The following is a 20,948-nucleotide window of genomic DNA, read 5'->3' on the forward strand; positions in this document are numbered from 1 at the left end:
TTCTGCAAAGGATGTTTGTGGCAGCTTCTGGAATTTGCCTTTGCTTTCAGGGCTGATCCTGTCTCAGCCATTATGGGTTGAGAGGGATGCTATTGCTGATGGGGGGGCCTGGTGTTTGGGAAGCCATTGTCTCAACAGACCCATGGACTCCACTCGCAAGGTCGGCTTATCAAATGTAAATGGCCTTCCTCTAGCTCCTGGTGAACTTGGTCTGTACCGTCCCATGGGGTGTGATAGGAGCTCCTTAGGTATAAGGAGGTGCGACATTCCTGAGACTGCGAAGAGAATGCTTTTGTCCTGGAGGCCACTGGGGGATAGTTTCCAGGCAGCTGGTCAACCATCAATAATTGCCTTTGCTTGGCAGATAAGCCCATTTTAAAAATGAGAAATACCAATAAGAACCAAATTTTTAAAGTATATACAGGGTTGGGTTTTCTGTTCCATGTCAGAGGAACCCAACGCAAGCAAGACGCAGGATGGTCTGGAGAATCCTCTCGCATCCAGCCCTTAATTAACCAATTGGCTGGAATTTTTCGCTGCCCGTCCAGCCGTTTGGTTGGCGGGCAGGCGGGCGAAAAGGCCAAGCGGCCTTTGCATCTTTGGCGACACCTCATCCGCGGTCGGGATGAGGTTTCAAGCGGCGATTTCTTTTTCACAAAAAAACCTTTTAATACTCCTATTTAACATGTCCCTGCTCATGTGACCAAGTCGCATGACGGGACACGTTTTCGTTATTTTTAATATCTTTATTTATTTTTATTTTATAAACGACCAGCTCCCTGAGGCGACTCTGCGCCTCAGCGTAGCTTTCGTTGTGCGCATGCGCGAACTTCAGCGCTCGCGCTCCTCCCGCGCCCCCACCCCCGCAGCGCGCGATTCAAGATGGCTGCCCGTTAATTGGCCAGCCTGCCGTGAAATCGCGGCCGGGGGCCCGATCGCGGGCGACAGTCGGTTCCCCGACCGTTCCCGGGCCCGCCCACCCGCCCGCCGACCGGAAAATCCAGGCCTGTGGTTCTCCCGGGTGTAACGCCCGAAGAGGAACCACCTCGTGGTATTGATGTAAAGAACGCGCTTGACAAAGACGATGGCGTCCCAGAGAATAAACTTGCGACGGGCGGGATTCCTGCTATGGGGATGGGGTCGAGGGTGGGTGGGGGGAGTAAAGATCGGCCTTATCGGGGCTCTTGGAGAGCGAGCCCACATTTCCGGAGTTACTCCCTTTCCGTTGAACGTCCTTTTTCAGTGGCAGCGCACCAGTGCTCTGTTTGTGCCAGCGCCCAGGAGGGACGATATACCCCGGCCTGTGAGAGCCGCTGGCAGCCCTAAGCCGGAGCTGAGGACCCTTCGGCCTGTGGGCCGAATCCGGCCTGTTCCTCGATGTCACCCGGCCCACAGCAAGATCTCTAAAAATGTCGGCCTACGACAGTCGCACCTTCCAATTAGCATTCATCACCATCGTGGATAAAGGCGCCAGTTAAATTACTACAATAATACTTAACAATAGACCCTTCAAATGGAGCCATAAAACAGCGGGGAGAGTTGAACGTTTCTGTATTCTCTCTGAACAAAACTGAACCGAGGCGTGTGCGCGTAACCCGTGGTTTTGTCCGTGTGCGATTGGCCCGTGTAGGTGGCACTGCCAAGCTCAGCGCCACCCCCCCCCCTCCTCAAGGGGCAACTCGGGATGGGCAATAAGTGTTGGCCAAGCCACATCCCCCGTATGAATTTTTTTTTAAATAAGAAAACGGCCACCCCACCCCTCCCCCACGCCCGGGACAAACCCCCCGCTGAGGTGGGCCGTAACGGGCCAGTGGTTGTGTGGGCAAGAGCTCGTCCTTCAGTGGTGCCAAACACCCTCTGCTGGTGTTTAATCCCCCATGCCAGGCCTGGTCCTGCTTCAGGGGGTTGCCGTGGTGACTTGTCGACCCGCGCAAGATGGGGCAGGAACTACCCTCCCCCCCAGCGCCCCGAGTCCCAGAGTCATGCGATCTTTGCCACCACCGCTGATGCCCCTCAGCCATTAGCACGGTGGCTATGAACCCTTTACGCTCCAGCGAGTGTGAATGGACCAGTGTGAATGGCACGCTGAGCGCTGCCGGGGTCAGAGGGGCAGGAGGACCACGAGCACTGAAGCTCTCGCACGGGGCAAATGCTGTGAAGGCCGTCCGGGGAACTGCCCGACAGGTCAGAAATTTCACCGAGAACGCAAAGGGGGAGGGTGCGGGGGGTACACACCTGGAGCACAGTGCACAGTTTTGGTCTCCCTATTTAAGAAAGGATACCAACGCGTTAGGAACAGTTCAGAGAAGGTTCACTGGGCTGATTCCTAGGGTGGGGTTTATGACACAAAGCTGGGTGGGAGGGTGAGCTGTGAGGAGGATGCAGAGATGCTTCAGTGTGATTTGGACAAGCTGAGTGAGTGGGCAAATGCATGGCAGATGCAGTATCATGTGGATAAATGTCAGGTTATCCACTTTGGTAGCAAAAACAGGAAGGCAGATTATTATCTGAATGGCTATAAATTGAGAGAGGGGAACGTGCAACGAGACCTGGGTGTCCTTGTACACCAGTCGCTGAAGGTAAGCATGTAGGTGCAGCAGGCAGTAAAGAAGGCAAATGGTATGTTGGCCTTCACAGCCAGAGGATTCGAGTACAGGAACAGGGATGTCTTGCTGCAATTGTACAGGGCCTTGGTGAGACCACACTTGGAATATTGTGTGCAGTTTTGCTCTCCTTATCTGAGGAAGGATGTACTTGCTATAGGGAGAGTGTAGTGAAGGTTTACCCGACTGATTCCTGGGATGGCGGGACTGACATATGAGGAGAGATCGAGTCGGTTAGGACTATATTCGCTGGAGTTCAGAAGAATGAGGGGGGATCTCATAGAAACCTATAAAATTCTAACAGGACTAGACAGGGTAGATGTAGGAAGGATGTTCCCGATGGTGGGGGAGTCCAGAACCAGGGGTCACAGTCTGAGGATACGGGGTAGACCATTTAGGACTGAGATGAGGAGAAATTTCTTCACCCAGAGATTGGAATTCGCTACCACAGAAAGTAGTTGAGGCCAAAACATGAAGGAGTTGGATATAGCTCTTGGGGGCGAAAGGGATCAAAGGGTATGGGGAGAAAGCGGGAGCAGGGCTATTGAGTTGGATGATCAGCCATGATCATAATGAATGGTGGAGCAAGCTCGAAGGGCCGAATGGCCTCCTCCTGCTCCTAGTTTCTATGTTTCTATGTTTCTATCTTATGAGGAAAGGCTGGACCTGTGTCCATTGGAGTTTAGAAGAACGAGAGGCGATCTTATTGAATCATATAAGATCCTGAGAGGACTTGGCAGGGAGGATGCTGGGAGGATGTTTCCCCTTGTGGGAGAGACTAGAACCAGGGGACGCAGTTTAAAAATAAGGGAAAAGCTAAAAGCTAAATACTGCAGAAGCTGGAAACCTAAAACACAAGCAAGAAAATGCTGGAAAAACCCAGAAGACCGAGTGGCATCTGTAGCTCTCCAAGCACCCATCCAACTCAGAAGAAGGGTCACACGGACTCGAAATGTTAACTCTGTTTCTCCCTCCACAGACGCTGCCGGACCCGCTGAGTTTTTCCAGCATTTTCTCTGTTTTCGTTTAAAAATAGGCGGGGGGGGGTCTCCCACCTAAGACGGAGACGAGCAGACACACCGGGTCTCTCGGAGGGTCGTGAGCCTGTGCGTCTCCCATCCCCGGAGAGCAGTGGAGGCAGGGTCAGGGGTCATTGAATATTTTTAGGGCAGAGGTAGAGAGATTCTTGACTAACGAGGGGGGTCAAAGGTTATCGGGGGGGTCGGCGGGAATGTGGAGTTGAGGTTACAATCAGGTCAGCCATGTTCTGATTGAATGGCAGAGCAGGCTCAAGGGGCCGAATGGCCTCACTAATTCGGGTGCATGTTCACAAGAGCTGGATCCTGAAGACAAACTAACGCTATTTCTTTCTGCGGCATAGGGAGGCGGTTATCGAGCAGTAGAGTCTTGATTAGCTGTGTTGAAAATAAAGGGAAATGGTGGTGTAGAGGTAAGGTTACTGGACTCAGAAGTCCAGGCTAATCCTCTGGAGGGGGCGTAGGTTCAAATCCCACCACAGGAACTGGTGGTATTTAAATTCAGTTAATAAATCTGCAGTTGAAAAATAGTCCAGGTAATATGGTGGCTGTGAAAATTATCATCCTTACCTGGCCTGGCCTACCTGTGTCTCCAGGCCCATAGCAACATGGTTCACTCTTAACCACCCTCCAAAATGGCTGTAGTGAGGCCACACACTCAGGTTAAGGGGTATGTGTGGGCAACAAATGCTGGCCTTGCCAGTAATACCCCACACCATATGAAAGAAAAGGCAAAGCGACTCACTATCAAGAGAATTCAGTCACTTTCCCCATTTCAAGAGAAGGATATGGACATTTAAGTGAAAGGTTAGAGGAATTAGGATAAATTTCAAGGACTTCTTCTGTTAATGTATGGATTGGCCCCCAGGGGGCATTAGTGAGACAAATGGGTTTTTAAACAACAATCACTTCCAGGTTGCTATTGAATTCAAATTCCACAATCTGCCATGGTAGGATTTGAACTCAGGTTCCCAGAGCATCACCCTGGGGCTCTGGGTTACTAGTCCAGCCACTATGCCATTGCTGGTTAAAATATCCTGGCTAATGGAAAGCCAGAACGGTAACCTTTGGAAGCAGAGCCTCCTGGGGTGTCTCTCCCTGAGGTACCGACCAGTAGCCATTCTTAGCGCTGAGTTTAGAAAAGAATCACAGGACTGTGACAGCGCAGAAGGAGGCCATTCAGCCCATCGTGCCTGCGCTGGCTTCCCGAATGAACGTTCTGAGTCAGTGCCGAACTCCTGCCTTTTCCCCATAACCCTTGCACATTCTTCGTATTCAAATAAGCATCTAATGCCCTCTGGAATGCCTCGATTGAACCTGCCTCTGCCACATTCCCGGGCAGCGCATTCCAGACCCGAACCACTCGCTGTTTTTCCTCACCTCACGTTTGCATCTTTTGCAAATCGCTTTCAATCGGTGCCCCCCTCATTCTCGATCCTTTTACGAGAGGGAAGGGTTTCTCCCCATCTACTCTGTCCAGCCCCCTTCACGGTTTTGAACCCCTCTATCAAATCTCCTCTTAGCCCCCTCCTCTCCAAAGAGAACACTCCCAGCCTCTCCACTCTATCTTCATCACTGAAGTTTCTCATGCCTGGAACCATTTTTGCAAACCTCTTCTGCACTCCCTCCAAAGCGTTCCTATAGTGTGGCGCCCAGAACTGTACACGATACTCCAGCTGAGGTCTAACTAGTGTCTTATACAAGCTCAACATGGCCTCCCTGCTCTTGTACTCCATGAGTTTGATGTTCGCACACTTGGGGTTCAGTCCCTCAAGTGTGGGAATTTTATGAGAGCGTCATTCTGGAGCTGCATTCAGATGCCTAAGGTCCAAACAAATATATGTATAGACCCATCTTTCGTGATGGAACTATACCAATTTCAGTGGTGCCGGACGCCGATTTAATTCACCCAATTCACTTTGTTATGATCCATATGGAAATTTGCTTCAGGTACATTTCTCGTTCGTTAAATAATATATATATATAAAAGAAAGCAAACGACCCTACCACAAAGATCTAACTTTAATTAAATATGTATTAAAGACTATTTCAGTGCATTAAAATGTTCAGTCAGTGAGTCAGCCCTGAGTGCCTATTCTCATCCGTACGTCAAACTCCTGTCAAAGGTTCTGATAGAGAAGTGCGCCAATGAGTTCAGGAACACATTTGTCCTGTGTCTGAGCGTGTGTAGCCTTTTCCCGGCACACATCCGACACTAGCACTGGGCGGCACTTTCCCCGCGTTGCACTAAGCGTGGGAACCGACGTCTATCCCCCCCACCCCGGCCACAATGCTGGGCTTTCGCGCCACATCGTCCGCTGCCCACCTCATTATGCACGCACGGGGAACACATGCCAGCTCGCTGGCGGGCTGTTAAATGCCGAAAGGGAGGCCCCTTGTTGGAGACGGCCTTTGCCCTGGCATTTGTGTGTGTGGGGGCATTGAATGTTACTTGCCCAAGTAAACCCAAACCTGAATGTTGCCCATAGAGTCATAGAGGTCTACAGCACAGAAAAAGGCCCTTCGGCCCATCGAGTCTGCGCTGGTCAAACAAGTACCTAACTATTCTAATCCCATTTTCCAGCACTAGGCCCATAGCCTTGTATGCCAGGGCCTCGGAAGTGCTCATCCACTTCTTAAATGTTATGAGGGTTTCTGCCTCTACCACCCTTTCAGGCAGTGAGTTCCAGATTCCCACCACCCTCTGGGTGAAAAAAATCTTCCTCACATCCCCTCTAAACCTCCTGCCCCTTACCTTAAATCTATGCCCCCTGGTTATTGATCCCTCCACCAAGGGGAAAAGTTCCTTCCTGTCTACCCTATCTATGCCCCTCATAATTTTATACACCTCAATCATGTCCCCCCTCAATCTCCTCTGCTCCAGGGAAAATAACCCCAGTCTATCCAATCTCTCCGCATAACTAAAACTCTCCAGCCCAGGCAACATCCTGGTAAATCTCCTCTGCACTCTCTCTAGTGCAATCACATCCTATAATGCGGATTCCAGAACTGCACACAATACTCTAGCTGTGGCCTAACCAGCATTTTATACAGTTCCAGCCTAACCTCCCTGCTCTTATATTCTATTCCTCGGCTAATAAAGGCAAGTATCCCATATGCCTTCTTAACAACCTTATCTACCTGTCCCGCTACCTTAAGGGACCGGTGGACTTGCACACCAAGGTCCCTCTGACCCTCAGTACTTCCCAGGGCCCTACCATTCATCGTGTATCCCCGTGCCTTGTTTGTCCTACCCCAGTGCATCACCTCAAGCTGACTTCATCACCTGAGGAGTTGCAAATGGAAATAGAACTGGATACCAGCAAACTCCAAGTTTAGATTACGTTCCAAAATTTGTCAGCAATCTACTGGAAATAGCCGGGTGTGGCTAGAACTGACCCCTTCACCTCTGGTCGCCTGTAAACAGTCCGGGGCTGATGGAAATACAAACCTTGCCTCCTTGCGTGCAAGTGAAATGAGGCTTTGGATGTTTTAACTCAGTTCCCCACAGGCCGGAGCTCAGACTGATGACAGCCGCAATATCTCACCTCCAGGGTGCAGAAGAACTTCAATCCAGCGGGAGATAAATGTTGATTTGTCATTCCTGACCTCTGTCCCTGTCCAAAATAAACCTCGGAGAGGCCTACCATTAGCGTTAATGCTAGGTTACGGCGCAGAGATGTGGAATCACCCAGTTAGCAGCAGTGAAGGTGTAATTATGTCAATTACTGGTCATGACGCAATAAGCTATCCAGATGGAGGTGGCAAAGCTACTGGCATAGTCCGCCATGTCTTGCGTATCAACAGTGGGCTCACTCCAGCCCTGTTAACCTGCACTTGTCTCTTCTTGTCTTTTCCTGGTGTGTTATCCTTCCATAAGACATAAGACATAGGAGCAGAAATTAGGCCATTTGGCCCATCAAGTCTGCTCATCGCTATCAATGTTGAAGACGGGATTACTGTCCCACTTCTCGCACCAAGTGGAAATTACTCCCACGTCAAGAGATTGTGTTAAAACTACCAAGGAGCTCTCATTCCCTTCTGCTCCGGCCAATATTCACAAACCCTTTAGCCTCAGGGACCTCTCCATCCACCCACCCACCCCACCGTATTCCTTGATCCCGTCGTGCTTCTGGTCCATGTCTGCCCGTTAGCCCCTGAGCATTTAGAAGTGGGTGTGCCCCCCCACCACGGGCCCGAGTAGGTCTCACCCACCCCCATCTTGGGGACCTCTCAACATATACCAACCCCACCCCCCTCCCCGCCGCACCTTCTTCCCCCCCCCCACTCCCCACCAGCCACGTGTCTGAGCGCAACCTCCCCACCACCCCCCGGCAAGCCGTGACCCCCAAATACAGCCCTAGCCCTGCAGGCCCATCTCCCCCAGTGGAGCCTGAGCCCCACAGCCCATTAGACGCCAACCCCCCTGCCTCACCGCTGGCCTGGTAGGCAGAGACCGGCCTGCGGCAACCCCTCGGTGCCGCACTGCCTGCGAAGCCTGGCGCTGAATCCCGCCAGCGCTACGCGACGCAGGGCGGGGCGGCCTAGCCTCGAAGCGGCGAGCGAGGTGCAGGCTGCCCGGTGGGCGCCTCTTACATCCCGTTGCGATACAGTTCACTCTACGTTCACTCTGGCGAGCCGGGCTTGTAATGAGATGCTAATGTATTCAAATGACATTCGCAGCGGGAAACGCTGACGGGCGGAGCGGGGCGATCGCAAACTGGGCCTCGTAAAACCGCTCGTCGACCTCCTCGCCGTGTTTCCCCGCTCACGCCCGCCATAACGCCCGACGCCAACGCTCTGGGGAGGGGGAAGGTTCCGGCCACTGAGGCTGGGTGTGACCCTCCTGGTTCACGACACTCTGCTTCGGTCAAAGTTCTTCGAGAGCGGCTTTAGGCCTCTTTCGGCTTTTCGGGCCGTGCCGCCTCTCTCCACCCCACCAAGGTCGGCTTCCGGCTTGTTCTGGGCCTGAATGGTGCAACCACACAGCGGCTCGATGGATGGAGCAGAATATCTGCACGTAGGCCCATTACTGCATCACCCTTAATGACCTCCAATCCCTTGGGATCAATCCGGGTTGTTAGGCCGGCTACTTGGGGTGCCCTTGTGTTCCGTTGCCTTCGTCTTAGAGTCGTGGGTGGTAATTGGGGTTGGACCCCAGCAGGGCTCCGAAGAAGAGTCATATTGGACCGACAAGGTTAACCGTCTCTCTCTCTCTCTCTCCGCAGATGCTGCCAGACCTGCTGAGCTTTTCCAACACTTCCCATTTTTGTTTTAAATCCCTGAATTCTAGTCGGCCTGTGAACATTGGACCAGTGGTGTGCACAGCATAAGATATACTGGGCTGACCAGAGTGGCCTTTGATGGTGTTGGGGGAAAATTTTAAATGCTAAAAAAAAGAACACAGTAAGAATTTACTGAAGAACACTTAAAATCTCCAGGCAGACCTGGCTGGTAAACGCATTAAGAGTCGACGATTACTAGATGAACATTGCACAGCCTTGAGAGCCAGGCTGAAGACACAAGGAGGATATAAAATAGATTGCATGTACTCCCCTCTCACATAGGGAAGGGGGCAGATGGTTTTAGCTTAGATATGGGAAGACATACAATGGACAAAGGGGTCTTTGATGAAATATAAGCAGCATTGAGTTGTGAGAACCAAGGTCTTTGCGTGCGTGTTTTAATTTTGATTGGATAATATAATTATGTACACACCCTTTAGAATAATTGGTTAGCAAAATCACATGTTTATGTGCTCAATAGGATAGAGTTAGTATGGGACCGGTGTGTGGATTATCGATTGGATGTATTCAAAAGTGCTCAAATGTATTATGATAAGAAAAAAGTACAAAAGTAATGAAATGTAATCAGTCTGGGAGTTGGGTCTTGATTCTTTGGAATGATTGCAGCTCCCTTGCATGTGCTGGAATAAAACCAGTTAAAGGGAAGCCTGAGCCTCTGTGGTCGCTGTGTGATCGGGGATTGTAATTTCTCCTCTTCAACTGGCCTATGTAGTTGCAGGATTGAAGGGAGTACCCTCTTCAATAGTGACACTGGAGAGCAATGGATCCTAGGGGCAGACTCTCCGAGCCAATGTGTACACGGTGAGCGTGGCAGCGGTTGGTTGAATCCGTCACTTGCCTCTTCTGCAGGTCCATCCATTTCAGCGTGCGAAATGGAAGGATGCTTGCAGCTGCACCCGTGTCCTGTGTTGCTTATAGGTTATGGCGCCCCTGCACCTGTGGTCATATAATCCAGACAGTGGCAGAGGCTTCTGCTGGTGCCACAGTGCCAATCAATACATGCTTTGATGTTCGCCATGTTGAAAATGTCAGCTCGCTTTGTGTGTCAATGTCCCCATCGTCTGATCGCGTCGCTTGGCTAGACGTCCTGTGGATCTTGTCCTGACGCCGCTTTGTACGTGCTCTTGGTTGTACCTCTCTGGCCACGGGTTGTGGCTTTTCATGATGTTGAACCGCTTGTCAGTCAAATCTTTAAAAACATGCTGCCACCATGCTAGATTCTTCTATTCCGCGTAAACATACCAATCATACACAAAGGATTGGTAATACAGCGATATGAGTGCTTTATTTGTAGATAAGACTACATACAGATAGAATTAACTCAAGAGTAATGTAAAGTACATCTGATTTCCATTCCTATGGCTGCATAATGAACACAGAGGCATGGGATTCATAGCAGCAGTTTAAGATATGCCTCCTTAAAGGTACAAGTACCTCATATCATAACAGAGGCCAACAGTCACTCTCACCTCACCTCTTGAGTTCAGCTCTCTTGTCCATGTTTGGACCAAGGCTGTAACAAGGTCAGGAGCTGAATGACCCTGGCAGAACATAAACTGAGCATCAGTGAGCAGGTTATTGCTGAGTACGTGCTGTTTTATAACACTGTTGATGACGCCTTCCATCACTTTGCTGATGATCGAGAGTAGACCGATGGGGCGGTAATTGGCCGGGTTGGATTTTTCCTGTTGTTACTGGGCAGGACATACCTGGGCAATTATCCACATTACCGGGTAGATGCCAGCATTGTAGCTGTACTGGAACAGTTTGGTTCGGGTGGTGGCTAGTTCTGGAGCACAAGTCTTCAGTACTATTGCCGGAATGTTGTCAGGGCCCATAGCCTTTGCAGTATCAAGTGCCTTCAGCCATTTCTTGATATCACGTGGAGTGAATCGAATTGGCTGAAGACTGGCATCTGTGATGCTGGGGGCCTCTGGAGGATGCAGAGATGGATCATCCACTTGGCACTTCTGGCTGAAGATTGTTGTGAATGCTACAGCCTTATCTATTGCACTGATGTGCTGGGCTCCCCCAGCATTGAGGATGGGGATATTTGTGGAGCCTCCTCCTCCAGTGAGTTGTTTAATTGTCCACCACCATTCACAAGTGGATGTGGCAGGACTGCAAAGGACATTAGTGAAGCAGATGGATTTTTACCAGGATCAGTAATGGTTTCCTGGCCAGCATTCCTCATTCGCGCTTTTAATTCCAGGTTTATTGACAGAAATTTAATTCCATCAGCTGACACATCCACAGGTCATTATGTGGGCTAATAGATTCCAAATTCAACATTATTACCAATACGTCAGCACATCCCGCAAAAGATTCCAAGGCTGGAATCTAATCGAGGGGTTCGGGGGGTTTATATATAGAATAACAGATACCCGGGAGTGAGTTACAGACTGGAATCTAATCGAGGGGTTCGGGGTGGTTTATATATAGAATAACAGATACCCGGGAGTGAGTTACAGACTGGAATCTAATCGAGGGGTTCGGGTGGTTTATATGTAGAATAACAGATACCCGGGAGTGAGTTACAGACTGGAATCTAATCGAGGGGCTCGGGGTGGTTTATATATAGAATAACAGATACCCGGGAGTGAGTTACAGACTGGAATCTAATCGAGGGTTTCGGGGTGGTTTATATATAGAATAACAGATACCCGGGAGTGAGTTACAGACTGGAATCTAATCGAGGGGTTCGGGTGGTTTATATATAGAATAACAGATACCCGGGAGTGAGTTACAGACTGGAATCTAATCGAGGGGTTCGGGGGGGGTTTATATATAGAATAACAGATACCCGGGAGTGAGTTACAGACTGGAATCTAATCGAGGGGTTCGGGGTGGTTTATATATAGAATAACAGATACCTGGGAGTGAGTTACAGACTGGAATCTAATCGAGGGGTTCGGGGGGGTTTATATATAGAATAACAGATACCTGGGAGTGAGTTACAGACTGGAATCTAATCGAGGGGTTCGGGGTGGTTTATATATAGAATAACAGATACCCGGGAGTGAGTTACAGACTGGAATCTAATCGAGGGATTCGGGTGGTTTATATATAGAATAACAGATACCTGGGAGTGAGTTACAGACAGGAATCTAATCGAGGGGTTCGGGTGGTTTATATACAGACTAACAAATACCCGGGAGTGAGTTACAGACTGGAATCTAATCGAGAGGTTCAGGGTGGTTTATATATAGAATAACCGATACCCGGGGGTGAGTTACAGACTGGAATCTAATCGAGGGGTTCGGGTGGTTTATAAATAGAATAATATATATCCAGGAGTGAGTTACAGACTGGAATCTAATCGAGGGGTTCGGGGGGGTTTATATATAGTGTAACAAATGCCTGGGAGTGAGCTACAGACTGGAATCTAATCGAGGGGTTTGGGTGGTTTATATACAGAATAACCGATACCCGGGAGTGAGTTACAGACTGGAATCTAATCGATGGGTTCAGGGGGTTTATATATAGAATAACAGATACCCGGGAGTGAGTTACAGACTGGAATCTAATCGAGGGGTTCGGGTGGTTTATATATAGAATAACATGTATCCGGGAGTGACTTACAGACTGGAATCTAATCGAGGGGTTCGGGTGGTTTATATATAGAATAACAGATACCCGGGAGTGAGTTACAGACTGGAATCTAATCGAGGGGTTCGGGTGGTTTATATATAGAATAACAGATACCCGGGAGTGAGTTACAGACTGGAATCTAATCGAGGGGGTCGGGGTGGTTTATATATAGAATAACAGATACCCGGGAGTGAGTTACAGACTGGAATCTAATTGAGGGGTTCGGGTGGTTTATATATAGAATAACAGATACCTGGGAGTGAGTTACAGACTGGAATCTAATCGAGGGGTTCGGGTGGTTTATATATAGAATAACATGTATCCGGGAGTGAGTTACAGACTGGAATCTAATCGAGGGGTTCGGGTGGTTTATATATAGAATAACAGATACCCGGCAGTGAGTTACAGACTGGAATCTAAGCGATGAGTTTGACACAGAAACAGGCCATTCGGCCCACCTGCTCCGTGCTGGTGTTAATGCTCCACTCGAGCCTCTTCTCACCCTCTCTTCATCTCACCCCATCATTCCCCCTTTCTAAGACTTAGCAGGGCAATAGGCTGGGCCAGAGGCTGATTGGGTTCCCCAGAGATAGTGATAACAAAATAACTCAAGTCACTGGGATGTTCATGTTGCTTTATTAAACTATCGCAAAAGCTGAAAACCACATCTGTTTGAGATACAGTCGAGTTAAATTGGACAACAGCAATACAATGGACCAATCCCTTCCAATCAGGTAGAATTCCAATCAAACAATCACTTCCCATTGGCCAGAATTACAAGTTGCCCCTGATTGGTTGGTTATTATTAAAAGTCAACTCCCAAAATCACACGATCGTTTTTCTTCAACATTTCTGGTTTGTTTTTACCTGGAACCAGTTGCCGATTGGATCTGAAATGGGGCCTTGCGACTTGTACATGAATCGGGCGTTTAGAGAGTGCCTGATACCGGTGTAACATCTGGTACTGAGCGGGTCAGGGAATGGCACTGGAATTGGGAAGTGCGATTGGCATCGCCAAGGGGCGGGGGGTGTTGGGGGGTGGGGGGTGGGGGTGGGGGTGGGGGTGGGGGTCTAGGACGATCCCCTTTTGAGCACCGAAGCTGCGTTAAGCTGCGAATCTGAGCTCCCTCCTCCTGAAGGGCTGCGTGCGGTGGAACTGCCCGTGTCTCTCCGTGCGATTTGCCAGCTCTTCTATTAGACAATAGCGGTGACGGGGAACCTGTTGATTCCGCAAGCTCTCTCTCCCCGGTAGAGACGGAAGTATCCCTGTGGGATAAATGGTGGGAAAAAATGACTTGCATCAACGGGCCTTTGAGACAGTGCAGATTTCCCACATTGAGAATGATGTGTTCATATACATTGTATATATACAGGGAAAGAGAGATGTGAGGAGAGAGAGAAGGAAAGGGAGAGAGCGAGAGAGAGTGGGAACACTAATCTTACTCTCATTGGCCAGGATTTCGATGATGTGTTCATATATATCGTATATATACAGGGAAAGAGAGATGTGGGGGGAGAGAGAAGGAAAGAGAGAGAGAGAGTGAGAACACTATAATCTTACTCTCATTGGCCAGTATGTCAATGGACCCGTCCATCCCATTGGCCAGAATTCCAGCGATCCAATTCCTTCCCAACGACTCTTATTGGATAGATTCTAATGGAACAATCCCTTTTCCCATTTTCCCCGTGTTTTGGGATCCAGTCAGCGGGATTCCCAAAGACCTATGGGGTTGTTAATAGTGGCACTGTGACCAACTGTGCTCCCATCATCGGAGCCACACACAAATCAACGGGAACGATCCCAATCTCTCACTCGGAACCACATCGCCATCCAAGTCAGTGCTGGTGGCCCTGCGAGTAGTCACTGCTTTGCACCCCCCACTCCACCCCACCACAGCGTGGGCTGTCTCCTTGGAAACCAGAACGCTCCTCGATAACCCGGCAAAATTTCCCCAGATTGCAGGGAAGTAAATTTGCAGGGGGAAAGCGGATAAATCAGTGGGGCTAATTGGATAGCTCCCTCAGAGCTGACACAGGCACAATGGGCTGAATGGCCTCCTGCTGTTTGAAAACAAGATCTTTCTTCCTGTCATATAACCGCTGTCATGCTGAGGTACAGACTGAGGCCTCAGATTCAGCCTCCTATCTGCGGGCTATAGTTGGTTGGGGAGGGGTTTCCCGTTCCCAAACACCATCCCGTGATCCCCTCCTCCCCTCTTTCCACCTGCTACACTGTATCATGCACTGGTGTTGATACATTTATTAGTGTTCTTTGAGAATGTGATAAACGCGGTAGCTAAAGGGGAACCAGTAGATGTGGTGCATTTGACCTTCCATAAGGCATTCGATAAGGTGCCACATAAATTGTTACTGCACAAGACAGGAGCTCATGGTGTTGGGGGTGATACATTAGCGTGGAGGGAGGATTGGATGACTAACAGGAAGCAGAGAGTCAGGATAAATGGGTCATTTTCAGGTTGGCAAACTGTAACTATTGGAGTGCCACAGGGGTCAGTGCTGGGGGCCTCAACCATTTATAATCTATATTGAGGACTTGGATGAAGGAAGCGAATGTATCGCAGCTAAATTTATTGCCAACGCGAAGATAAGTAGGAAAGTAAGTTGTGAGGAGGATACAGAGAGTCTGCAGAGGGATATAGATAGGTTAAGTGCATGGGCAAAACTTTGGCAGGTGGAGTATAATGCAGGGAAATATGAGGTTGTTCACTTTTGCAGGAAGAATAGAGAAGCAGAATATTATTTAAATGGAGAGAGACTGCAGAATGCTGCAGTACAGAAGGATCTGGGTGTCCTTGTACATGCACCATGAAAAGTTAGCACACAGGTACAGCCAGTGATTAGGAAGGCAAATGGGATGTTATAATTTATTGCAAAGGGGAATGGAATATAAAAGTGGGGAAGCCTTGCTGCAGCTGTACAGGGCATTGGTGAGACCACACCCGGAGTACTGTGTGCAGTTTTGGTCTCCTTACTTAAGGAGGGATATACTCGCATTGGAGGCAGCTCAGAGAAGGTTCACCTGGCTGATTCCTGGGGTTTGTTTTATGAGGAAAGGTTGGGCAGGTTGGGCCTAAACTCATTGGAATTTGGAAGAGTGAGAGGTGATCTCATTGAAACGTATAAGACTCTGAGGGGGCTTTGACAGGGAGGATGCTGAGAGGATGATTCCCCCCTCGTGGGGGAGTCTAGAACGAGGGGGGCACAGTTTCAAAATAAAGGGTCTCCCATTTAAGACGGAGATGAGGAGGAATTTCTTCATCAGTCTGTGGAATTCTCTCCCCCAGAGAGCAGTGGAGGCCGGGTCATTGAATATATTCAAGGCTGAGTTAGATTTTCGACTGGCAAGGGAGTCGAGGGTAATCGGGTGGGGGGCAGGCAGCAAAGAGGAGTTGAGGCCACCACCAGGTCAGCCATGATCTTATTGAATGGCTCGAGGGGCCGAATGGCCTACTCCTGCTCCTATTAGGGAGGTGGGAACATATTTATATCATATTTCTTATGATTTTATTGCGAGTGGGCCGTGATGCCCACCCCCATTGTTAATCAGCCCACCAAGGAAGGGTTTTACTTGTCCGAGCAGAGTCTTTCCAAGAGGAGAGGGAGCAATACTGGATAAGCTCACACCTTCGAACAGGGGGCAGTGGCAGGGAATGGGCCGACTGAGAGCCTTGGGGCATGAGGGGCATTTACCAAAAGATGGCGGGCTACACAGTGAGTGAGTTCTGTACGCCATGGGGACGAGGTGATGGGGATACTCTGACAGAGCCCATTGACTTTCAGTTCATCTAGGATGAGTTTGGGGCTAAAATGGTTAGATTAGAAGGACAGGATGCACAGATTAGGCTTGTATTGCCTCGCGTGTAGAAGATTAATGGGCGATCTGAATTTTAAAGGCTGTGTAGGAACAGAGAGACTTAAACCTTTGAAGGTGGCAGGACAAGTTGTTGACGCTGTTAAGGGCATTATAGTGAACTCTTATATAAAACTCTTCGCTGGAGCATTGTGTTCCACTCCGGGCACCGCACTTTAGGAAGGATGTCAAGGCCCTGGGGGAGGGTGCGGAGGGAGATTTACCCGAATGGGACCAGGGATGAGGGACTTTAGTTAATGTGGAGAGACTGGAGAAGCTGGGGTTGTTCTCCTTAGAGCAGAGAAGGTTAAGGGGGAGATTTAATCGAGGCGTTTAACATCATGAGGGGGTTTGATAGAGTAAATAGGGAGAGACTGTTTCCATTAGACTGGAAATATAACCCCTCTATTCAAGAAGGGAGGGAGACAGAAAACAGGAAACTATAGGCCAGTTAACTTGACGTCTGTCATGGGGAAGGTGTTAGAATCGATCATTAAAGAGATTATAGCTGGGCACTTAGAAAAACTAAAGGTAATCAGGAAGAGTCAACATGGTTTTGTGAAAGGGAAATCATGTTTAACCAATTTATTGGAGTTTTTTGAAAGACCATGTGCAGTGGATAAAGGGGAGCCTGTAGATGTGCTGGACTTGGATTTCCAGAGGGCATTTGATAAGGTGCCACATCAAAGGTTATTGTGGAAAATAAAAGCTCCTGGTGTTGGGGGGTAACATATTATCCTGGATAGAAGATTGACTGGCTGGCAGAAAACAGAGTATGCATAAATGGGTCTTTTTCTGATTGGCAGGATATGACTAGTGGAGTCCCGCAGGGGTCTGTGCTGGGGCCTCAACGTTTACAATTTACATCAATGACTTAGGTGAGGAGAGAGAAGGCATGGTAGCTAAATTTGCAAATGACACAAAGTATGTTGTGAAGAGGACATGAGGAGTTTGCAGAGAGATATAGATAAGTTGAGTGAGTGGGGAAAATCTGGCAGATGGAGAACAATGTGGGAAAATGTGAAGTTGTTCACTTGGGCAGGAAGAATAAAAAAAGCAGAGTATTACTTAAATGGAGAATGGTTGCACAATTCTGAGGTGCAGAGGGATCTGGGTGTTCTAGTGCACAAATCACAAAATGTTAGTATGCAGGTGGAGAAAGCAATTAAGGAGGCTAATGGAACGCTATCCTTTATTACGAGAGGGATTGAACATTAAAGTAAGGATGTTATGCTGCAGTCATACAGGGCATTGGTAAGACCACATCTCGAATACTGTGTGCAGTTTGGTCTCCTTATTTAAGGAAGGATGTAAATGCGTTGGAGGCGGGTTCAGAGGAGGTTTACTAGATTGATACCTGGAATGAGCTGAGTTGTCTCATGAGGAAAGGTTGGACAGACTGGGCTTGTTTCCACTGGAGTTTAGAAGAGTGAGGGGGTGATTTGATTGAAGTATACAAGACCCTGAACGGCCTTGACAAGGTGGACATGGAAAGGATGTTTCCTCTTGTGGGTGAGACCAGAACTAGGGGGGTCACTGTTTTAAAATTAGGGGGTCGCCCTTTTAGGACAGAGATGAGGAGAATTTTTTTCTCTCAGAGGGTCGTGAGATTTTGGAACTCTCTGCCTCAGAAGGGGGTGGAGGCGGGGTCACTGAATATTTTTAAGGCAGAAGTAGATAGATTCTTGTTAGGCAAGGGGATCAAAGGTTATCGGGGGGTAGATGGGAACGTGGAACTCGAAACACAAACAGGTCAGCCACGATCTTATTGAATGGCAGAGCAGGTTCGAGGGGCAGAATGGCCTCCTCCTCGGTCTTATGCAGCAACGGGAAGTACTTACCTCCTCGCCCCAGTCTGCACCCCAGCTGTTCTTGATGATCCAGTAAGGATGGCCTCGGACTGTCAGAATGAAAGGGCCACACAGAGTGAGTAAAGGGGACCTCGCTCCTGTTAGTGAATATTGCGCTGTCCGATCGCCTCCCCCTCAGCCCAGAGTCACTCGCAAACCTTCCGTCAAGGCCAGCGGCGCTTTAATCGCAAACGATTCAACGCGGCAATCTTCCCGTCGTCATGGGGAGGAGCTGAGCGCAACCGGGGCTCCCACTGGGTGGGAGAACCGGGCCTCGAAAAATCGCCTCGCCTCCTGTCACCAAGGCAACGGGAGAATCCCACCCGGAGAGGGTGAGAGGGGCCCGGACAGATTTGTTTTAGAGTGGGAGGCGTGGAGCTGGAGGGTGGGAGAGGATTAGAGGAAATTTCCCCTCTGAAATTCAGATGGTGACCCTCCTGGGAGACATTAAGCACATCAAGTGGGAGCAGGTGTGGCAAAACTGAGGATATTACTTCAACGTTAGGCCAGAAGGTATCTACATAATTTGAGACAAGCGAGTTTAAGAAGGACTCCCAATTCCCTAGAGGCCTTAAAGTGGAGTCGGGTCACACATGACCTCACGGGTGCCAAAGGGTAAAATAACAAGAGGGTTTTGTTTCCAAACCGGCTGCTGTGTTTCCTGCACTACAACAACAACCACATTTCGGAAGTATTTCATGGTCTGTGAAGCACGTTGGGACAACCTGAGGTGGTGAAAGGCGCAATAGAAAGGCAAGTCCTGAGGTGGGATGGAAGGTCTTCCTATTGGTGGAGCAATTCACCTCTGCACTCTGACCCCGACCTTTGACTCTCGCCCAGGGCGCGCATGAGATGGCGGAGGATCATTGACGGGGCATATGCTGGGGTTCACGAGGCTCAGTGTGTATCCCTCACCCGCCTCTGAATCAGAGGTTTGTGGGTTGGAGCATCCCTCCAGGGAGATGACCCATAAAGCCAGGCTGGTATTCTCAGCGGGTCAGCGCTGAGGGAGCGCCGCACTGTCGGAGGGTCAGCGCTGAGGGAGCGCCGCACTGTCGGAGGGTCAGCGCTGAGGGAGCGCCGCACTGTCGGAGGGTCAGCGCTGAGGGAGCGCCGCACTGTCGGAGGGTCAGCGCTGAGGGAGCGCCGCACTGTCGGAGGGTCAGCGCTGAGGGAGTGCCGCACTGTCGGAGGGTCAGCGCTGAGGGAGCGCCGCACTGTCGGAGGGTCAGTATGACGGAATGCGGATTCCCTGTTTCTCTGAATGTTTCCGTTTCTGAACTAGATTCGGAGATTTCGCAGGATACACGGGAGTTACCCCGATTGTATATTACCCAGGAAATATTAGACAGTTTAAAAATTGGTTAATTACTGGCACCTCCACAACAAACGAGCCCCCAAACACCACCCGGAACCCTCGACAAACAGTGCACCCCTCTACTTTCCCACTCGCTCACCTAACCCCTCACCCACCCACCCCCCTCTCCTCACCCACCCACCCCCTCCCCCCTCACCCACCCACCCCCTCCCTCCCTCACCCACCCACCCCCTCCCTCCCTCACCCACCCACCCCCTACCCCCTCACCCACCTACCCCCTCACCCACCTACCCCCTCACCCACCTACCCCCTCACCCACCTACCCCCTCACCCACCCACCCCCTCACCCACCCACCCCCTCCCTCCCTCACCCACCCACCCCCTCCCTCCCTCACCTACCCCCTCACCCACCCTCCCTCCCTCCCTCCCTCACCCACCCACCCCCTCCCTCCCTCCCTCCCTCACCCACCCCCTCCCTCCCTCACCCCCTCACCCACCTACCCCCTCACCCACCTACCCCCTCACCCACCTACCCCCTCACCCACCTACCCCCTCACCCACCTACCCCCTCACCCACCTACCCCTCACCCACCTACCCCCTCACCCACCTACCCCCTCCCCCACCCACTCCCTCCCTCCCTCACCCACCCACCCCCTCCCTCCCTCCCTCCCCACCCCCTCCCTCCCTCACCCCCTCCCTCCCTCACCCCCTCACCCACCTACCCCTCCCTCCCTCACCCCCTCACCCACCTACCCCCTCACCCACCTACCCCCCTCACCCACCTACCCCCTCACCCACCTACCCCCTCACCCACCCACCCCCTCCCTCCTTCCCTCACCCACCCACCTACCCCCTCACCCACCTACCCCCTCACCCACCTACCCCTCACCCACCTACCCCCTCACCCACCTACCCCCTCACCCACCTACCCCCTCACCTCCTCACCCCCACCCCTCACCCCCTCCCTCCTCCCCTCACCCACCTACCCCCTCCCTCCCTCACCCCCTCACCCACCCACCCCCTCACCCACCCACCCCCTCACCCACCCACCCCCCTACCCACTCACCCCCCTACCCACTCACCCCCCTACCCACTCACCCCCCTTCCCACTCACCCCCCTTCCCACTCACCCCCCTTCCCACTCACCCCCCTTCCCACTCACCCCCCTTCCCACTCACCCCCCTTCCCACTCACCTCCCTTCCCACTCACCTCCCTTCCCACTCACCTCCCTTCCCACTCACCTCCCTTCCCACTCAACCACCTACCCCCTCACCCACTTCCCACTCACTCACCCAGCCACTCACCCCCTCCCCTACCTACCCACTTACCCACTCACCCACCTACCCCTTCACCCAATCGACCACTCACCC

At 50.8% G+C, this 20,948-nt stretch overlaps 1 long non-coding RNA gene across 1 annotated transcript; it reads right to left on the reverse strand.

Annotated features, from left to right (window-relative positions):
• Window positions 1-13,156: 13,156 nt before the first annotated feature.
• Window positions 13,157-18,311, reverse strand: LOC144673122 (uncharacterized). Its single transcript, XR_013574263.1, has 2 exons — window positions 18,250-18,311; window positions 13,157-13,803 (listed from the first exon to the last, which is right to left on the reverse strand). It is a non-coding gene; the product is annotated as an uncharacterized LOC144673122 (long non-coding RNA).
• Window positions 18,312-20,948: the final 2,637 nt, after the last annotated feature.

This window comes from Cetorhinus maximus, unplaced genomic scaffold (assembly GCF_964194155.1).
Source record: "Cetorhinus maximus unplaced genomic scaffold, sCetMax3.hap1.1 HAP1_SCAFFOLD_294, whole genome shotgun sequence".
NCBI lineage: Eukaryota > Metazoa > Chordata > Chondrichthyes > Lamniformes > Cetorhinidae > Cetorhinus > Cetorhinus maximus.